General features: G+C 38.1%; 1 long non-coding RNA gene across 6 annotated transcripts in view; it reads right to left on the bottom strand.

Annotated features, from left to right (window-relative positions):
* LOC107053494 overlaps window positions 1-22,119 on the bottom strand; it is a 236,712-nt gene that overhangs the window by 21,076 nt on the left and 193,517 nt on the right. For all 6 annotated transcript variants that reach the window (XR_005860233.2, XR_003075261.3, XR_005860234.2 and 3 more), the window contains 2 exons: window positions 10,862-11,006; window positions 7,820-8,014 (listed from right to left, as the gene is read on the bottom strand). This is a non-coding gene — a long non-coding RNA (uncharacterized LOC107053494). The remainder of the gene's footprint in view (window positions 1-7,819; window positions 8,015-10,861; window positions 11,007-22,119) is intronic.

Below are 22,119 nucleotides of genomic sequence, written 5' to 3'. Positions count from 1 at the left end.
GTCATGTAATTAAATCAGATTATAACTGGTTCTTTACATTTATGTTAACCTGAATAGTGTTGTATTACTTCAATCTTTTAATTCAACAGTGTTCAGATGTTTGCTTTGCTTTTCAGGACTTTTCATGTGAGAACTGCAGCAAGGAATTTGTCAGAGACTGGGAGAGGAAGGCAAAAGAAGCTAATATTGAAATGCAAATTATTATAAGTGAAAGGATTTTCTCCATCTTCACTTAGTTTCTGCAGTTTATATCCTTAAAATAAAAAGGAGTAGCTGAAAATATGTTACAATAAAACCCAGTAACTTTGTCTCTTTCATATTCTCAGTCTTTGTTTTATTTGGAGACTGGTACACAGAATTTTATCTATAAATCAAGCTCTTGGAAATAAACTTGCTGAAATCGCAATCAGAATCAAATATTTATGTGATGATTTTTGTGAGAAGTTCAGTAAACGCGCTGTCATCAGATAAATTCTCAAGAAAACATATCAGATTCTTTTTTCCTCAGCTTGGAAAAATATGATTCAGTCATGTACAAGAAAATTATGCTTAACAAAACAGCTGCCTGAGCAGGCCTGCACAGCAGCACCTCCACCACACTGCCCAGTTTTTTTTCCCCCCAATTGTTATGGTGTAACAGTATTCTTTTGACATTTCCAACAGCTGACACTTGGACACTCACAGACCTGCTCTGCTGTCCATCCCCAAACTGATCCTGTTTGCTCCATTTCCCCCTTGCTGTTGGTCTCCCTTCCCTGTGCTTTGAGCCATTTAAGGCTGATGGCTTCTCGTTCGTCATCACAATCACCTTGCCTTCTCCTAACAGAAAATACAGATCATATAATCATATACCCATACTCTTCTTTATCTCACCTTGTTTACACTCATGCTTTTCACTCTAACTTTATTGTTAAGCTCAGCAAATCTATATAAGAGAGGTGCAGGAAACCACATCATATTTATTCTTGTGCTCCCCTTGGTTATTTCACAAATTCACTCCTTTGAAAGTCAGAAGCATTTTAATTTCCAGTCTAAGTTCCCATTTTATTCATGTTGTATATCTCTTTGTTCCTTATGGAACAATATCCTTATTCTGGATAACATTCAAAAAAAAAAAAATTACTTTTGTTTCTCTAAATTCCACAAAATGTGTAATTTTCTTCCAGACCTCTTCTTTTCCCCAAACAAAAGGTTGAGAACTGTACACATTTTTTCATTATTTCATTTTTTCATATTTTTTCTACCAGTACTGATTACAAAGGCATTCATACATAATGTTGAAAATGCCTCTCCTAAGACATCCTCAGACTGCCTACACATTTGACTTCTTTCTTCCACCTGGAGATTTAGTCATCCACTGACTTATTAATACAAATAATTTTTTTCAACTTCTTGAATTTGCTTGAACTTTATCCCAGACCACTTGTTTAGGCATTTCAATGCAGGCTACAGCAGTTCAGCTTACATTTATTTATTTCTAACTAGTGGGCCTTGTATGGGAAAGCTGAGGGCCCATTACTTTCTGTTAGTCATGAGATCCCTGTGGATTTTATTAATAAATTGCTGTTGTTGCCATAAAAAAAAAAACACCCTAAAATCACTGACAATATTAAATCACCGATTTCTCTCACCAAACAGAACTACCAGTTCTGCCTGTTAGCAGTTGAGTAGTTGTTTTGAAACTTTAGCTATCGTTTGCTGAAAACAAGGTAGTAACAAATAGTTCTGCTAATTATTGATGTCTCCTTCAGAAGGCCCTACGGACTCAGCCTAGCTAAACCATGGTGAAAAGTTTTCCATTTTTCCTCTGACACTTATAGATTATCATGTATGGAATTTCATGGATTTTTACCATACAAAAGAAACCAATTGCACATTCTTGAAAGAGTATAAAGGAGTCTCTTAAGATTTTGTTCATTTAGAATAAAGAAAATTATACTATTAGTCCTCTGTTAGTTCCCATGAGAAACACGTTACAACACTTCACATAACTCTCCACTCCACTGAGATTTAGATTGCCATTCTGTTCAATGTCTTTGTTAGCATAAATAATAATAATAAAAATCATCACAAGATGAATCCTTGTAAACATGTGCTATACTTTGGACTCCAACTAAGAACAGCAAAGACATCAGCACAGCTGTAATGTGTCACTTCCCTACTAGGCCCATGGATTCCCTTCTAGATGAGTCAATGAATAGGTAATGTTTGAATGTTTCATCACAGGTTGAGAAGCTGTGCCTGACAAACAAAATCAACTGCATAAGGAAAGAAAAATTCTACATTACAGGAGCTAGTATAAGAGTACATTCCGTGTTCTCTTATTCCCCAGTGAAGGGATAGCTAACTTTCTGGCAGAAAAGGTTGAGTCATCCTGTTCTAAGTGAACTAAACTTTGTTTTGGAGAAATCTATCTTGTAATTGTTTGTCTTTTTATTTTTTCATATCATATATCTTTCCATTTGGATTAGCTCTCGAGCTGGCATTTTAGAGATATGTCAAGAATAAACTTACAGCACTTGCAACTTTAACAAAGGAAATAAGTTATATAATTAGTATAATTAGTAACCTTCATGCCACATTTCTGATCTTAATACTATGGCAAGTTGAAACACTAAGGAAGATGAAAACAATGCATGCAGAGTATTATTGGAATATATGTTTTGAGATCCAAGCCTAAGAAAAACTTTAAGATACATAAAAGAGTATATTTACATTTCAGGAACTCATCAGATTTAGAAATGCATCCCATAATTTATAATCAGCATTGATAGAATCATCCTCACAGTTGGATAAATTGAGCTTAATATTTCCAAGCCAGAAGACAACATTAAAAAAAAAAAAGTTTTTTAGGTTAAAGCAACAACTGCAAAAAGCCCGCTTACTTCTTGAGAAGCCTGATTATTTTCCCAGGTATTAGCACATTTTTTTCATCCACTTGCCTACAGCAATGAAAAACCTACTGTAACATAATGGAAAGTGCAGCAGTGACAGCAGAATAGCAAAGTCCTAGGCCATAACAAGCAAAAACTTGCTCAAATACAACAGCTATGAACACAGAAACAAAAGAAAAAATCTACTTACCTTCAGAAGACCTGAGGAACACAGGAATCTCCAGTAGAATACCCACACCTCCACTACCAAGCCTTAAATGAGGAGGGCCCTAGCTCCAGCCCTTCTAGTCACTCAGGTGCACTACACACACCTGAGCTCCCTCGGTTAGCCCTGCCTTCCCACCAGGTGCTCAATCAGTGTTCGAAGCTGTGACTTAGTATTTCTGCTATGCTTATCACCATAAGTTCTTTACTTGGGTTGAAGCTTAGAACTGAAGAAGAGCACTACTGAAAAGGTGACTAAAAAAACATACTACAATTGCTTACAGTTTGAGTGTTCGGAATTCCCATATAGATTTTTTAAAATAAACAATCACAACAAAACAATAAAGGGAACAGTAAAAATTGCTCTATTCCTGAAAAAATTAATTTGAGTTTTGTCTTAAAGAAATTTGTTTCTATTCCACGATATGTAATAAGGAGAAAATCCATACAGGAGAGATAAGCAGCCGAAATGAGGTGCAAATGGGCATAGACTGATTTACTCTCAGCAAGGTTTTATGTGGGATTTAAGAAAATCCTCATAGAAAGTACATGGAGAGACTTTGTTCAGTTGGAACTAGATATGCTCCCTCAACACAATACTGGTAGGAGGCAACTTTGCACTGCTATTGCCATGTGCTCTTCCTGCTATGTGCAGAAAGGATGTCTGAGGTTTTTTGGACATGTTTAACCAGCACTGTGTTTAGTTTAAAACAAAATGATTATTTTAAAATAGAAAGTTAGCTTGTATTAAAAAACAAAAAGGCAGAACCTGACATACGTTTTAAAATTGCACTAAGTTGAAACATCCTTAAGTATTTTCATAATGTTTAACTGCCACTACTTCTAACTTGCAGTTTTCCTTTGTGGAGGGAGAATTCCTAGTACTGTGGTTCAAAATACTACCAGCCTACAGGATGAGAAAAATTATGAAGAGAAGATGTGTGAAGCACTCAAGGCCTCTGAGGTCTAATATAGCTTAGTCAAACATAATTTCTTATTTACTTACGTATTTATTTATTCATTATGATTTCATAGAAGCGGCATCAAATTCGTATCCACACAAAATAGGGGATTTTAAAGTTTAGAATAGGACTAAAGAAATACACAGCTTTCAGCCTTCCTCTATCTGGAATCAAATGCTTGAGTACCAGGCACACAAAATGACTGAGGTTAATTTCAGTATGTAAGGAAAAGGAAAGAAATATCTTCCAAGTATGTTACTTTTTATCCTTTTGCTCCTTTTCATGGCTGATCTTTAACATAAGCACTTATAAAACTTAGAAAGCAAAGAGTTCCAAGGAGATAACTCCCTGACCAAAGAGCAGGCATACAACAGAAAGAATGTAGTGGATCTTATTTATAGGCAGCTCAGTGTATTAACCTTATGCTACCCATCAGCCTGTGAAATATAAGACAAGGTGGTAGTTTCCACAGCACACTTTGAGGGTAAACCCAGTGACGTCAAATATATAACACGTTCTATAACTGAAGTAAACAAATTCATTCTAAGGCAAAAAGATTTTTAGCAGTTATACAAATGTTGTATTATTGGCCATTGTTTCAGGAGAGCGTTTGGGGGGTCCAAGTGCCGCTTTGGCAAAGGCCTTGTGTGGAGGGCTTGCTGCCAAGTGCAGCTGTGCAGTGACAAGACTGGAATGTCCTCTGAGCAAGGCTGGCTACAAAGCTCTGAGGACCGGAGGAGTGGGAGGTTCTCAAATAGCTTGAGAAATATGAAAGCCTCATTCAAAGATAAAAAAAAAATCATTAAAACTTAGTCATGTAACAAGGAAACGTGAAAATAACTTTGTAACAATGCTGCTGTTTATCACCCTCATAAAACAAATTTTGCATGTGTTCAGTATACTTCCGCAAAGGTTGAGTTTTTCCAATGGGGTTTGTGAGAGTGGGTTTCAAATAGCATATCACAATCCAGTATATTAAAGACCCTAATCTATCAGGATTCTGATCTTTTCATAATAAACTCTAACTTCATATTCCTACAAACTATAACTAAGTATTCCAGCTTCCTTCCCATCTGGAATGCATGCTTTCCATGTGTTTCAGAAGTGTTACTGTCTTGCATGCTCTTTAGGATCAATAAAAAGAGTCACTGATTGACCAGAGAGTACTTAACTTTACTTCTCAGGTATTAAAAGCAAATTCTATACTTACATCCTGGTTTGCTGCTTTGAAACCCGGTAAAAGAACATGCATTTCAGCCAAAAGTTATCTTCAGAAAGAGAACTGTATCTGTACTGCAAAATCTTCTTGAAGCGAGGCAACGCAATAAAGGAGAGTATATTTGCCCGCAGTCTTCCAATAATGCCTATTTTTAACTGTATCATAAATATTTTATTTAAAATAGAAAGGAAACAACTGCAGGCTCTGAACAGACATTATTAAGGCCACCATGGTAGGAAATGATTCTGGGAACCAGAACATTTCTGAATACCCCCAGCTGAGGTGCAGTGGAGTGGAGTAAAGCTGTTGCTATTGTTTAGTTACATACAGAAAATTAATAACATATAGCAAAGTACATCTCCAACAAGCAAATGCTATGAAAAGTGGTATATATGGTAGCTTTGTTGAATAAGCAAAATAAATTTGCTTGATTTCTCATATTCTCATGGTAGGAATCTCCTAAGTCCTTTCATATGTGAAGATAGGCTACCATTCAGTGCTGCATGTGAGGCTTCAGAGAAGTACACAGATACTGTGCTGAGTAACAAAGGTCCTGTTAATGAAACAGGAGGTGTGGCACTCTTCAATCAGACTGGGTAAAGTCAGGAACAAAAGCACTTACATACAAACCAAAGCTCAAATGACAACATTTGAAACTATTAATTACAACTGTTTAGTTCTCACTGAGTTTCCTCCTATAGCATCATTGATCAGTTCTACCAAACTGAATTGAATTGTAAGGCTTTTCTTTAACATTTGACCGAATGATTAAAAAAACAAGACCACAATTGTTCTATAAAGGTATGTTCCTTGATGTGCTGCAGGACTTTGTGTATCATTTTAGAGACTTTGCAGTTCAATGAGTTGAAGTGCAATCAGTCCCTCAGGGACTGTAACCAGCCTCAGCATAGTCACCTCCACAGTGGCCACCAACCAAAGATGTCACTGCTATGTCTACACCATTTTCTGTCCCAGCTTCCCACAGTAACATAAAGGATAAGAGATGTGGCTTCTTTCTTAGAACTGCAATACTACTTAATTGCAGACTGCTTCAGCTTAGAGGTACTTGCACATATGAGCTTACAGAAGTGTAGAGTTCATTATCATATTGAAGAGAATCACAGCGTTCCTGCTTGCTTCCTCTGCCTACAATCTAACAAGCAGATTGGAGGAAGATTATTGGGAGCTTTTTGTGTAATAGCAGCCGTCTGCAGGATCAAGCTAAAGGGTGTATAAAAGGTGTAGTTTTGTTCAGTTCCATGGGAACTGCAGTACAAATGGTATAAGTTGACCTGACCATTGAGAAATATGAATTGAATTCACATCAATTAAATTATGCAGTAGCAATTCATTTCACATTGCCCACTGGAGGATGATAAATGAAAATCTACCATGAAAATATATGAAAAGAATGTAGTAGTAATATTTTATTACCTTGCTGACAGGATACTTACAACAAGTCACTTCTTATAAGGAGAGATAAGAATCTCTTGTTAGAACTTCATATATTGAAGATGTCAAAAATCCCCTTCTCTCTGTGTATTTCACACATGATCATTATTTTCTGAAGGCATTGAGAAATCAATGCATATTAATCTTTGTAACAAAGCACATCTTAAACCTTAAATGCAAGAAAATTCCAAGTTATAACACTGAATGTCACCAAATACTTAATACCTTCCTTTTTTATTTCTGTAGGATCAGGGAATTCGGCAGCTGTTCAGTTCCAGAAGGCCTGTACTTCTAATAGGTAAAGGAGCACACTGTATTCAAACCATTGATCTCCCAGAGTGCTGAATACAACCTCATCAGGATTGCCACATTTTCAGCACTGACATCTCATGCAGGTGCTACATATGGGAAGGATGTGGTCATAGTTTCAGCTTTGCAGAGAGAACCGACTGACTTTCACATAGGATTTTGATATTTCGAAATCTGGGTTTGTTCCAGTTTGGAACGAAAGCCAAGGATTTCATAATTATCTATGAAAGGCAGTAAAGTCTCAGCGTGGGAGCAGGTCATCTCCTAGGCTTCCCCAAAGCATCGCTCCTGTGACTGCTGAGATCTCTGGAGCCAGGATGGGAAGGGTACTGCCCTAGGAGGTTGTTCCTGCCTGACCTGCTCCAGAGCTGCACCACTGAACTGCTGGAGCCCCCACCACCAAGTAACTCCCAGGCTGCCTGGCATCCAGGAGAATGAGGGAAATCCCAGTGCTGCAGCAAAACCTTCCCATTTGTCTGAACTGGGAAATTCTTACCAGAAGAATTTTTGTTAGAATTTATCTAGTTTGTTTCATTTGAAATGAAAGCTTTGTGGTTTTGCTGTAGAGGAGATTATTTTGCTGTGTCTAGTATGCTCCTGGGTAACAGTAATAGTGCTGTGATTTGAATATTAGAAATCATAGAGGAGAGGATGGAAGGAAGGAGGTTGCCTGATCACTCTCTGTCTCAACTTCAAAGAATACAAAATACCAAATAAATTTCCTTTTACTTTAGAATCCTTTTCCATCCTTTAAATGAAGATAAAATTGTTTATAATACCTTCAACCCTGACACAAGATTCCAACAAGAAGCAGCATCAGAAACCATACCGTTCTGCAGGAGAAACAGTTGAATCCTGGTGTTACCGAGTGCTTTCTGCAACATAGGGCATAAGTTCCTCTCTACTGGTAGCAATGGAGAGCTGTTTCAGTGTGTCACTCTGAAAGCAATGCCTCTTATTTATTTCCATGGAAACTACAACAGAAACAAAGAGCACAAGAACACTATTTGATGAGCAAATTCTCAGCTACAAAATGTTATTTTGCAACGTAGTCACCACCATTAGATATGCATTTTCATCAGCAATGAACAAGAGCCTGCATAGAGCAACAAAATGCAATGGAATACAGGCAGGGAAGGTTCATCTTTTGCCTTATCACCAAGACCTGCTTCTGTCATTGTGAGCCAACATAATAAAGTATGAGGCATTACTTTCACAGCAGCCCTCTTAATTAAAAACATCTGTGATTTTCATATATTTACAAATTTCTAACATCATTTTATCTTCACTGATTTTTAAAAGTGATGGTTACAAAGGCACATGTCTGTCCTCCCAAATACAAGTTTGGGCCTTAGCACCATGCAGCTCTATTTAACCTTTTGTTTCATTGCTGCTGATATATTGTCAAGAGAGAACAATGAAGCACATGGATCTTTGGGATATCCAGCAAAATTCCTCACAGGCTGCTTAATGGAATTCTTTGCCTTTTTGTTTTTGGTTAAAAAGTGAAAAATAGTGAGATGAAACTTTTGAAAACAGAAGATGGGATTTTTGATCAAATAAATGTGGGAGTAAGAAGTGTTTATTTCTCTTGAAATCTTTTGTCTTTTTCCAGCAATACTATTTTTATTTTCAGTTTGAGACCTTTCATTTATTTTTTTTTCCTTAATGAAAAGTCATATATTTTAATGGGCAAAAACCAAACAAACAAAGCACCAAACAAGCTTCTTTTGCTTTCTGTGTATAGCAATTACCCAAACTAATGTAAAGTCTTCGTAGTGTATAGTGCAGGTAAGATGTATGTTGGGAGCAAAACAGCCAATCACAAACCAGGAAGTTCTGGGAGACACTGCATCAAAGGCACACTCATCCTCAATGCAGAGTGGAGAGAGATGTGCTCAACTGTTGCTGAACTGTTTTGCTGCTTACCTTGGTAAGTGATCGAATCAACGCTTGATGAGTTGGCCAATACATACAAGGTCATGATGATTTCTCTGTATGGGATATGGTCAGGCAGTTGCAAAATACTGAGAGGGATTAGTAAAAATAGTGTGGTAATTGCTTATACATGCTTGATCAGAACTTGCTTGGCCATGACCAGAATTCAGGATTCCTCACACCCATATACATATTTGGTGGCCTAGGACACACTTGTCTCTTGTCAGCAATCAGGGCTAACAAAAGAAAAAAACTCGAACCCCACTTGAAAAAACAGGCTTAGAACAGAATAACCAGAGCTGTTTGCCACAGTCGTGTCAAAATATGGCCAAAGAAAACAGTGGCTTTCAAGTAAGGACCTAAATTTGATAGAGTTGCACTCCTGAAGCTGCACCAAAACCCAAGTTTTGTTTGTTTAGACACTCAGGTCATAAGCAAACATTTATTACATGAGAGGGGGAGGACGTGGATAACAGTAATTCAGCTCCTCTTCCATGTCATGTCAGAACACCTCATAAGGCACTGGAGTCTGTCTGGAAGTGGAGGACATGATGATGGTGTGAGCTTGGGCACTGGTGGAAGGAAAGGAAATCTCACTCTCTGCAATTCACCCAAACTATGTTTTACTGCAGTACAATGCCTTTCACTCTTCTACACCATTCATAGCCAGACATTCTTTAGTTTCAATATGAGTTTTTAGTACTTTATGTGTTTACCTTGCTGTTTTTCATTAACTTTTCCTGTTAGCTGCTTGAAGTGATCTGTAACCTCAAGAGTTGCCGCAGGACTAGTAACACAGTACACTGCAGAAATTTACTGTAAAATCCTGTTAGGACCACTGGGAAGGTTTTGTGAAAAACATTTTGTACCCCCAGTGAAGCCAAAAGAAAAGCAAGGCTCCTTGTCCCACTGGAATAACTGCTGGTTCCTGCTCATGGAGACCTCATGGAACTCCAAACCGCAGAGACGAGGGAGCTCAGGGACAACAGAAGTAAAGCAGTCCTACTTACTAGGCCAGTGATGTTTCCCTGTGAACCACATTAATTATACATTTTCTTCCACTCAAGATAATAGAAGTGCATCTGTGCCCTGAGATTATCTGAGCTAAAACGTGATAGATATAAATCCTAATGGAAGCCAGCTAAAAAAGCCTACGCCTAAGGAGCTGGCTCACGGTATTGTTTTCCCAGCAGAGGAATGGTGTCAAAGGAGAAACATGGTAGAAAGTATGCTAAGTATAATGCCTGAGCGTTGCTAAAATGACGAGACACAGATAGTCTCCTTTGGCTCACCATGTCTAATGTCAGTGACAATAAAAGCGTAATAAAGATGATGTCAGGCTAACGTTAGAGCAGTTTTGTTCCCAGAGTTGTGATGACATGCACAGGGAATCCAGAACAGCAGTGAGTCATTCCGCTGAAAGAAAGTAATGATGAGAGAGCTGAATAAAGGGAAAAATTCTATATAATTTCTTAGCATGTAGAGTGGGAGGAAAAAGCCACCCCCAAGGATGAATCAAAGCAAACTCTAAAATGGAAAAGTAAGGAATGTTTATTTACTGAAACTTGTCAAGATGAATTCCAGCTTGGCAAATATCTCCCTCCAAGTCCCCTAATACACAGGAGAAGAGCACTTATCCTGTGATATATGGGTGGTGGGGAGAAAAAAAGAAAAAAGAAAACATGGAATAGAGATGTGAAGTACCACATACTGAAACCATTTTGGATTTGTACCAAAAAAGGACTTTTGGCTCCATGCTCTGAGGCCTGTATTAAGTAATGCAATTCTCCCCGACCTCCAGAAACCAAAAATCATTTGAAGACATTTAGGGGAACTTTAGATTTAAAATAACTGCACATTCATTGAATCATGCATACACTTACTTATACATAGGCACTGACAGGCTTCTTTGCCAGGATGGCTGCCAACTAAACAGTTCCAATTGTTTATCACTCTATCCAACTTCGCTTTCTTCTAAAACAAAGGGGTCACTGGGGCCACGTTGCATTATCTTCAAGGCTACAAAGTCTGCAAAAGATTATGCCTGGTAAATGTAATATAAAAATCTGTAAGCAAACCACAGAAAGCAGGTGTGTGTGTGTGTGTATATATTGATTTTTATGTATATAACTGAAAATCATAGTGCTTCATCTAGCAAGTGAATGCACAGTGGCTTTGCTGTGTTTATCAGATGTTCAGATTCTTGGAAGTTTGCTTCCATCCATACATGTTGCTCTTTATAAATAGAAATTTTCCTTGTGTAAAGTTGACAATAAGGTACATGTGATCAAATGAGGTTTCTTCTGCTTTCAATAACTATTGAAAACCAAACCAAACACAACAAAATAGTACTCTTTCAATACCATAAATGACCAGAAACATGATAAATCTGTTGCATACGTAATGCTTCACTAGAATGGCTGCAGCTCCCAGATATAAAACATACAGATGAAATACAATAAAAAATGTCGATACCATTAATGCATTTTTGACTGTATATTACACCATGCCTTTGTATATCTATTTTGTCCAACTTAATTGCTTATAGCTTAATTATAACTTCTGGATTTTAAACTCAATTTCAAGATTTCAATGAGGAGCAAATCCAGGGTGTTCAGCAAAATGCTGGAAATAAGGGCTTCACTGCGAACGCAGCACTTTGTTAGGGTATTTCATATGACTTTTATATTCAGATCTCTTTTTCCTAGTGGGTGCAAGCACTACTACAACCAAAAGTGTTGTAATAGAAAGTCACCTGACAGGTAATTGTACCAGAGATGCAAATTCTTATAAGAAATTTCTACTAATGAGCTAGAAATTATAATAATGTGACCATTTATATGAACAGATGTGAGAGAGATTTCAGCTAGCCTTAGAGTTTGTTACATGAGATTATAACTACTGGTAAACAAACAAACACATTCAGTAGCAATCAAAATCACTAAAGGCGTACTATGTAAGAAAGTGCTGCTTTTCTCTATCCGGAGAAGAAAAATGTTTGCAGACTGGACCATCTGCTGAGAGCTTCAGAGATTAAGAGAATCTAGATACATCAGCAAAGCAAAGAGAAGTGTTTCTCTGAGTTGTTTGGAAATTAAGCACCTGTAACTTAATGCTGTCTGACATACTCAGATGCTCTGATAGGATCTTGTATTTTATTTGGCTTTTTAGCTGTGAACAATCCAGAATGTCTGAATAGCAGCTCTGTTCCTGCTCTAGCAATCCTTGTATGCTTTTTGAAAGGTTAGCATTTTAGAGGTCATGGACGAATAGGTTAATGAAATCTTTATTAAAAAAGGTTTTGTTTAAACTTCTATGCAGCTTTGGAAATTCTAGTCATGACAGTACTCCTGCTCCTCTCTTCTACAGGCCTTCTGGTTTTGCTTTGTTTTTTCTTATCTTGTGTGGATTAAATTACTTTTGTCTCCCTCACCAAGCCATGAATGTTACAGTTGAAAATATAAACGGAGAGTTTCTTATTTCTTTTTCATCTTGAGGCCCCCATGAAAGAAGCATACTGTACTTAGCGAAGACATGAGGCTGGGCAAATCAGAGTCAAGTGTCTGTACAGGTTGCTGGGGATGGCATTCTCATCAAATTAATTCCTGTTCCTCATCTCGCAGCTTACATCTGTTGAAATATGGTTTCTGTTATGGTTTTGGAATATTTCCATTTACTGTAAGTTTCAGACGGTATTGATGAGGTCACTGTTTACTTTGAATAGCTCTTTGATAGAAAAAAATAGAGCACAATGTTACGTTCAAGAAGCAATGGTGTGTAATACATTATTAAATTAATCATAGAAGAGCTGCACCGAGAAGTAACCTTGGGCATAGCCTGAAGGGACAGCTGTCCTTCCACACGACAGTGGGTTCTCATGTAATTGCAACAAGTGTGGCTTACTGATAGATAACAGCCATGGGAATTCTGTCTACCAAAGCTGCTGCATGCAGCTGTATAAACCAGATGAACAGACTCACAAACAATATACCGAGGGTAAGGTGCACTATTCCTCACCCACCTTTTTGTAGGATATTTCTGCAGCTAATACTCGGGCAGCAAAAGACACACTCCTCATACCAACTGAAATGGTTAAATCACACAAGACCTGTGCTTCCTTTACAGTACCCTGAGAAGAGACTTGGATGACAGCCAAAAGCCTTATCTGGATGAGGTCCTTATTAAATATTCAAGGTGAGACTTCAGTCAGTCTGCAGGTATGTTCTGTCACTGAAGGAGCCATTATGCTGTTTCCATAGCCCAGGCTTCTGAGGGCATGGAGACAGTATAATAACTCTTTCTACATGCAGTATCCTCCAGCAGTCACACTGCTGTGGTGAGTCAGATAAACTAAGAAGTCCCGCTCTACCACACTACTCTCACAAAGTACGGATAGAAAAGGATATCCATGCACCAAGCATACATTATACAGCTTCTAATTAATTCAAATACTGTGCTGTGCACAGTGAAGATCCCTTATCTTATATCCCAGAGCTTAATAATTTTTTATTTGAAGAAGGGCCTCAACTTTTGACATAGCCTGGCAGCTGGTGATGAAATGGCCACACCTGACAAGCAAACCATCACACACAAAAAAAGAGAACAACTTTTTTCTTCACGGGATTGGCAACTTGGGTCAAGTAAATGAACAAGAATCCAACAAGACTTCACGGCTTTTGAATTATATCTAAGTTATTACATTATGGAAAAAAACAATTAAATATGTTTTCTCTACATAGTATATTCTTCATGAATTATGAAGGCATTTCCAGGAACTGGTTTTGGTTTGTTAAAATGTGTTTTATGGAAAATAATTGTTTAATTTGTCATTTTTGCTTGCTGACAGGGTTCATGCTTAACAGTGACTACATTTGTTAAATACTGTAGTTGAACTTTGTCTCCAATGCTTCTTCCAATATGCTTCGTAAAAAATATCTGGTTACCATTTACGTGCCAGACTATTTCTGTCCATACATAAAGCATGCACATAAACTACACCTCCGACATTCTTTCAGTGGTAAGTTTCATGCCCTCCCCAGGACAGCCTGTGAAGTGCTGTGTTAGGCAATCATAAAAATATCATAAAAATAATTTTCTTCATTTTTGTTTGAGAGATTACAAACCCCACTGCACTTCCAAATAATTAGGTTTAGATCTCTGCATATTTGCTTCAAATAAGAAAATTAACTTTGGTTCTTAATGTAAATCATAAGTTATGTAAGCACAGAAACACACTGTTAAAGTGTAGCTAAGAAAAGTATGTATTGAGACAACCATTCTGGAAGACGCATAAACCAGACAAGAATATTTACTATGAAACAAGGCCATCTATGAAACTGCACCTATTCTGGGGAACTGCAGACCATTAAGCATGTGCGGATTCCTGAAGTGGCTTAAAAGGAAGACTGATGGACCAGTTGGCACATACACAAGCACACCTGCACTGCAGTGTTTTAGAGGAAGTAGGATTATTTTTATAACTTGAAATTTTCAAGATACACATTTAAAGGACAGGGAGAGTCCAAGGAAAAAAAAAATCTTTGATTTCCTCCAAATAATATTATTAAATCCTGCCCATGAGCTTGTGTATGTGTGCATACACTGTCAGAGGCATATACAGTTATGCATACCAAAACATTAAAGGAAATATGATCTCAAGCCTGAAAAAGCATATGAAAGATTTTAGAATAGTGAATTAGATGAGAAAAATTATAAAAGGTAATGCATTTCAGGTGAGACAAATTCATTTTTAAGCCTTGTGGAAGCAATCCACCTTTAATAATGATAGAGGAGCACGTGGCTTTCTAAAAAACTCATTCTGATTAATTTTTAAAAATGCATGAAATCCAACTGATTCTCACTACTGAACTCTCCTCTGGTCGTAAGGCAGGAAGAAAACTGGCATGCTTAAGCATAAATTTGGCTGCATTAGTAGGAAATCTACTGTAGTCATAAATGGAAAGTATTCAAACTAAAATGTCAGTAGTAGAGGATGACAGGAGTTAGTGTTAGAGGTCCAGTATTTACACAAATACAATGTAGACAGCAATGTGGAACACAAAAATTTCCAAGTTTGCAGATAGCACTTAATTAGCAGGTACTGCAAATAACGAAGGAATGTGCTGTGAGAAATCAGAGACTGAAATGGAAGAAAACCTTGAACTGTCAGGTGAGAGAGGCTCTAATTACAGTGGTGTTTTCAAAAGGCAACATACAGAACATCTTTAATGATAAACTTCTGTGTCAGACCGTTACAAGTTTCAGTAAGTCGTGTATTCATAGTTGTTGCTGTTGGTTTTATTGTGACATTGTTTTGGTGTTTTATTTCTCAGAAGCTTTAGACTTCTTACTCTAATGAGTGAGTCACAGAACTGCAGTCATTCCATGTCCATTGCAGGAGCTTTGGCTCAGATACACCAAAACACTTAGGCATTTACAAGGATTTTGACAAAAAACAAGGCCAAAATCACTATGCAACTATTCCACAAAAAAGAATCTACCAATAAAGTTCCCCATGGTGCCTGATGGTCTGCTTCTTTGTATGCTCAGCACAGCCTTCACTTTGGCAGTAAGTTGATAGGTAGCTGCTATCTAAGTCTTGCACATAATGCTGAGGATCATACTGAGCCAAGGAGGCAGAAAGATGTTCCCTTTTCGTGCCACAGCTCGGTCCTCCAGGTCAGCTAGATGGAACGCTCAGCTGACATAGGTGAGAAAATAGGTTCTTAATTCATCCAAGGATATTCCTAACATATAAATGATTGTGCCAGCCTCCTTCTCATGAGAGATCTCACTCAGGGTGGCCATTCCCTTGTCTAGCTGAATCTTGAAAATCTCCAGGGTTGGAGATGCCCACCTCTCTTTTGGATGTCTGTTTCTGTACTGTGCTACCTGCTTTATTAAAGCCGCTCTCCTTCTAGTCAGTCTGAGCCTCTCAAGTTGCAATTCGTGCCAACTTCCTCTTCTTACACTGACTATTCCTATTGAGAAGAGCTGGACTTCTTCCTAACTCCCCTTCCAGTAGCATTAGACTATGTTTATATGCTCTCTTGTTTAGCCAAGCAGGCCTTCTGCTGAAATTCTCCATATTAATGCACAACAGGATAGTTTGCTCTTGAGCTCTTAAACAGTTTTCTCTAAAAATCAGCCAGCTCTCTTGGGCACCTCTTCCCTTTATGGCCCTTGACCAGGTGATTCTGCCTAGCAGTTCTCCAAATAGGCCAGATCTGCTCTCCTATTCCACTGCCTCTTTTTCCAGCCTCCTCCAGATCCCAAGCTGTCATGTTACAGCCAGTATACCCTCTCTGCCTGCACTTATCCTTAGTTCTTTCCCAGTGGCAGAACAGGTGCAGCATTACACCAGTTGTTCCCTCTACAATTTGCACTATAAAACTATGGTTTGTAATAGCAGTGAGAATAGTCTCCCTAATGTTAACATTCTTCACTCTGCCTCTTGTTTTGAAAATCAATGCATTTGGGTTGATATTTAGTGAAAAATGTAAAATGGTGCTGTAAAAAAATGTATCACTGCAGGTGACTGTTAGGATTATGAGCTCAGTCAGATAAAGTGTAAATTTTTAACTGTGGGATCTCCTTCCTAAGCTGTACAGAAGTTCACCTGAAGTGCTAATATTAAAATAAAAAGGACAGTACTCGCTGCCAGTTGGAATTCTGCTTATGATTTGAAATTGAACAAAGAGTTAAAACCTACATATATCAAAGCATTCTCAAACATGGGCCATCACTATCTTTTTTTTTTTTCCTCCAAAAAAAAGTAACCTTATCTTTGGGAGGTATACAAGGAGACTTTAGGAGCAATTGGTCTGACACCAAGGGATACCATTTTCTTGCTCTTACAAAGCAGACAGGCAGCTTCTCCCAGAGAAACCAGACTGCTGATCAAGAAGCTGAACAATATAATTAAAACCCACCTTCACTGAGGGTATTGCATTGACCATTTGCAGACTGGTCATATCCCTGGTACTTCAAAAAAATACCAGAAAAGTATCCATGCACTGTCCTATTGCTTTGTGCATCTCACAGGTGTTACTGTGAGCTTACAGTACCGTGTGGATTTTACATTCAAGCACGCAGACAAATGAAAAGTTAGTAACAGGCAACATGCAAAGGTAAGAGCATACTGTTCCTTGCTCTGCTACTCCAAGTTTGTTTAACTAAGGCCCAAATGATTTCAGAAACGTGGCATTGCAGCAGTACAGCAAGCCATAGAGTGCACTAAGCAAAGAAAACACCCAGGATTGTGTTGAGTTAACCAACAGAGTTCTGAGCTTAGCTGCTGTCTCTGGCTGCACCTGTCCTGTCATCTTAGTTTGAGGTTTGAACTTACACTTGATCCCAAATTCCTTAATCATCAGATGTGCCAGCAAGTTGGCTTCTACTTGCTCTCCTGCTGAGAGAGCCAACTGGCTTTTCAGATAGGGGAATTCAGGCACTATTTTACATCTCCTCTGTATGGAGAGGCAATATGATTCCAGCAGACTTTCTTACTAGATTTATGTTCAAATCTGAGTAGGTTTACAGAAGGTGATATTGGTAGACCTGTGGTTACGAGGTTTAAAAATTACTGTAATATCCAAGACTTAAGTTATGAATGAGTATGTGACCAAAATTATTATTGGCACCTTTTATTTATTACTCTGTAACTGCATAGAAAATTGTCATTTCTCATGTCCTGTCAGGTCCTTAAACACGGGCTGTAATGTTCTCAGACATTATTACTCAACACAGCATATTTCTGCTCTGAAAAGCATCACAACTCATAGAATCATAGAATGGTTTGGGTTGGAAGCGACCTTTAAGATTACCTAGTTCCAACTCCCCTGCTATAGGCAGGGAAACCTCCCACTGGACCATCCCAATTACCATCCTCCAGTTGATAATGGCTACCCTCCCAGTAACTGTAAACAAAACCTGGTACATTTCTGGGCAGTACACTTCAAAAAAATCATTGCAAGTTCACAAGCTAAGCAAACTGTCATCTTTTTAAGCTAACTCTCAGTTCTCACCCATATATAAATTTCTTTACATGTGCCAAATCTGAGATAATCTTTACTCTCCATCTGCACAACTGCAACTTTCACCCAGGCTCATTCCACCTGGTGAGTGTGTCGTCTTGCTCTTCGGGTTTGAAAATGCCCACACGGTTATTGCAAAGTTATCCTTGTACCCATCTATGTTACCTCTATCATCCCCTTCAGCTCCATCCACAGTTACTCTATTCTACACCACACTAAACTGCAAGACTCTTCATTCCCTATATTTTTTCAGTACTGTTTGGTTAACTCTGCTAATAATTAAATGCTGTTATGTATCCAAACAAGCATACCTACACATTTGTCATGTCTCACTTTTCTCCCTTCATACTTGCAAGGTTCTCCCATTATTTTCCACCAAACTACTTCAAGGACTCTTCTCGGCCAACCTACTCAGACAACAGTTTGGTAATACAGGGCTATTTATATGCTTAGCCCATCGTTTGCACTATTGATCTGCAGTTTCCATCCCCCTCTCCTTTCTACAGGTTTATTGTCTTGTGGCTCACAATCAGATGCAAAACTGTCGGGGCTATTGGCTTTCTTCTTTTGTTTCATGCTTATGTAGTATCCAGTACAGTACTTTCATGAGTAGGCCTCTGTAAATTAGGAAAAGTGTGTATCATGTAGTTTGTGCAAACATAATGTTTGTGACTATTTTGTTCTGGACTAATGGATCACTATAGAATTCAAGAAGTGATATTTGAATTGCCCTAGAATGCAGGAAACAGTAATTTGTGCAACTCTGAAGTTGCAGCCTCAAGATCAGGCTCACTGCTCTCATAAACATAAATGGAGGCAGCTGAGAAAAAGCATTTCCTTTTTGGCATGAAATTGTCAGACAGGCTGTCAGTCTGTAGTGGTGCTAAGGGTGCTAAGTAGGTCTGGGCCAGCAAGTCACATGGTAGCTGCAAATACATCCACCTGTGGGACCTGTTTCCTCAGGAAGAGTTTGAGAGAGTAGTGTCCTTCATCTCCCACGTGCTTCATTCTCTTCCAAGCAAGCTAATCTGTAGATGCGCTGATGTCAAGCAGACAGATGAACCAAGTCCAGCAAATGAATATACAAAACAAACTTTCATCCAGCACTTTTGGCAGCAAGTCATTTGAGATTTGCAGGAGTTGCTGTTAACTCCTACCCTGAAAATTCTCACTATTTCTGCAAGCTCGAACAGATGATTTTGCTAGGTGAGAGCAAGGTAAAATCCTGCTTCCAAGAGTGCTTAATTAGTCCTGCCAGAGTGGACCGTTTCATCTGGTCACACCAACGATGATCTCTGCCCTGCTGGGGCAAAGCCAGGGGGAGGAGCAAAGCTTGGGTTGCCTTTGACACTATTTCAGGCAAGTTCCCATGGGTATGCCAGGGCAAGACCTGGGCATTCCGTCCCCAAAGTTGCTATGGTGCTCTCTGGTCTGCTCTCCGGGCAGGATGTGCATCCCTTAGGGCCTGTCCAGGCTGCACTGCCCCAGTGTCTAGGACCCAGAATTTGAAAACCAATGGCTTTTGTCCTGTTGGAGAACACTACATTGACTTGGATATTGTTGCTTTAAGGATGACTGAATCATTCTTTTTTTTTTTTTTTTCCTTCCTTTTATTGCCTCTTTCATTTTCATCTGGGTATGAAACCAACCACATTTCTGAAAACTTCGGAATGTGTCATGACAAGAAAATGATTCCCTATAGGTTGTTGCTCTGGTTAAAAGCATCTATTTGCATAAATGAATAAATACATAAATAAATAAGGTCTGGAAAATTAAGTCTATTTCTATATCTTGACTCATATTGAAAAATGTGAAACCTTGCTAATCTTCTGATTTATATTAATACATGGAAGCATATATATTTCCCTGAATTCATAATGTTTCACTTAATACTTCTGATCTAAAATGTGTTTCTGGCTTTTACTTATAGATCAATAAAATTAACAAACAAGAAACAACGCTGGCTTATTGTCTGCTCTGAATGACAGTGAAAAACAATCTGAAATTCACAAAATATTGTTGACCTTTCAGCAGTAAATCCAATAAAAGAGAAAGTGGGTCAAACTGAAGCCATTTAAGGCGCATCTTGAAGTTAATCAGGGTGAGTAATATTTTCCTTAGTAATAGTAACTATTTTCCTGTTGATGGAACAATATTATTTTCATTTGTGTGTTCGATTACTGGTTGAAATGATTTAGGCTGATAGAAGCTCCAAAAATGACAGCTTTGCACATAAGTTCAAATTGGTAAACAAGAAAGGAAAACAAGGAAAAGGAGAGGCTAATAATACAGCCCTCTGTCTACTTGATCTATATAAATTTTCTTGATAAGGAATGGTTGCTTTGAGGATCCTTGCCCTAAGGCACAGATAAACTAGAGCTGTTTTTGCAGAGATCTCTGGCAGTCACAAATGGAACAAAAGGTCTGCTGGTCTCCGGCTGTCAGCAATGTGATGTTTACAACAAGATAGAAGAGCACATTATTGGACAAGAGTTTGTTGAACCAATTGCTTACATCTGTTTACCTGGCTGTCAGTTTACTGTACAGACTATATTAAATAATATGCACTGTCTGTCTTTCACAAATAAACAGATGTTTGCAGGTCTGATTAGGTTAGCTGATTACTGGATTATAATTAAACATTTACTTTCTTTTTTTTTTCGTTTTTCCTTCCAGTAGTGGTTATCTAAGATCAATCCAACTCATGAAAACTACTGCTATGGTATGGACCAATACGTAATCAAAATAAATGAAAATGTAAAATATGGCTTAAATCCAGAAGAACCAAGGATTAGAAAATTTGTCATTCTCCCCTAATTACACTTCTCAAGTGTCTGTGTTGGATAGACAGAGAAAGATACAATTGGAAAACAGTATTCTGTGATGTAGCCTCGAGGTTTAGCACACTAATAAAACATTTATCTTCTCAGTTTTATATTATTGAGGTCTACCGTGCAATAGAACTACAAATAACAAACATCAGTCAACATATGGGAGTCTATTTCATTCACAGAAGGACCTGTGAAAGGCTGAAGTACTATTAAAAATCTGTAAAATGGAAGTTTATAACAAAGCTTAAGAGAACAAGCAAAAGATTTCCATTTTCCAGAATATTGCATCTACATATTTTTAAAAACGGCTATATGAAGGTAGCATGGCTTTTCACTATCCCATCTTTTTTGCAAAATGGACCAACTGCTCAGTCATACAAAAATGTGTTTATGTAGCATTATCAACACTTAAATGTATTTGACACCTCACATGCTACTTACATGTCACTATTTGATGCTTTACATACTGTTGCAAACGTTCTCATTAAGTAGAAACTAGAATCAAATATTAGTGAAGAAGGGTTTTTAAGTTGCACAAAGGCATTTTCATATATAGAGCCGATAGGTGCTACGATCAGCTTCTTGGAGACCAGGCCTGTGTCTGCTAAACAAGTTTCCCACAGATGTTCTTTTACGTTAGCTTAGAAGATACAGCTCTACACTTGTTTATATTTGTGTAACTGGGGAAGACAGTATGATAGAGCCACTGCTGCTTAACCCATCCATTTTTTCTGTCCCTGTTGCCCTCTGCGTTCCTGACCATCTGATCAGGTCAAACATTTAACCTCGCAGTTCAGAGATCAGCTAAGGCTTGCCCTCATTTGACCCATGTGAACAACAATAAGACTCCCTTTCCAATAGTCTTTGCCCTAACCAACTCAGCTACAATGGCAACTAACTTGGCGAGCTTTAAAGCCACTCTGAAACTCCTTACTGTCTGAGGAATGTTAATAGCAGAACAGCTGTTTTCAAGAATCTCACACTTTGTGTTTGCTGTATTAAGAATTTTACTAATTTCTCCCTCATTGTTTGTTCTTGTGTGATGTAAGACGTAAACAGATCTACCAACCTCAAAAATGTGTTTTTCTTTCAAAGGGAGTAATTTCTTTAGGAAAAACAGTGTTTAGTTAAGATGTCTAAAAAAGTTTTGTTTTGTTTTCTGCACAAAGGTCTAATTTGGTTTCTTCAGTTTCTAACATATGGTTTCAGCAGGGTTTTGGACCAGATGGCCTCCAGGGTCTCTTCCAATCTAAACTATTCCATAAGTGTCTTCAG

Source organism: Gallus gallus, chromosome 5 (assembly GCF_016699485.2).
Source record: "Gallus gallus isolate bGalGal1 chromosome 5, bGalGal1.mat.broiler.GRCg7b, whole genome shotgun sequence".
NCBI classification, from domain to species: Eukaryota; Metazoa; Chordata; class Aves; order Galliformes; family Phasianidae; genus Gallus; species Gallus gallus.
The sequence above is the reverse complement of the archived record's forward strand: the minus strand, read 5'-3'. Positions and strand labels throughout refer to the sequence as shown.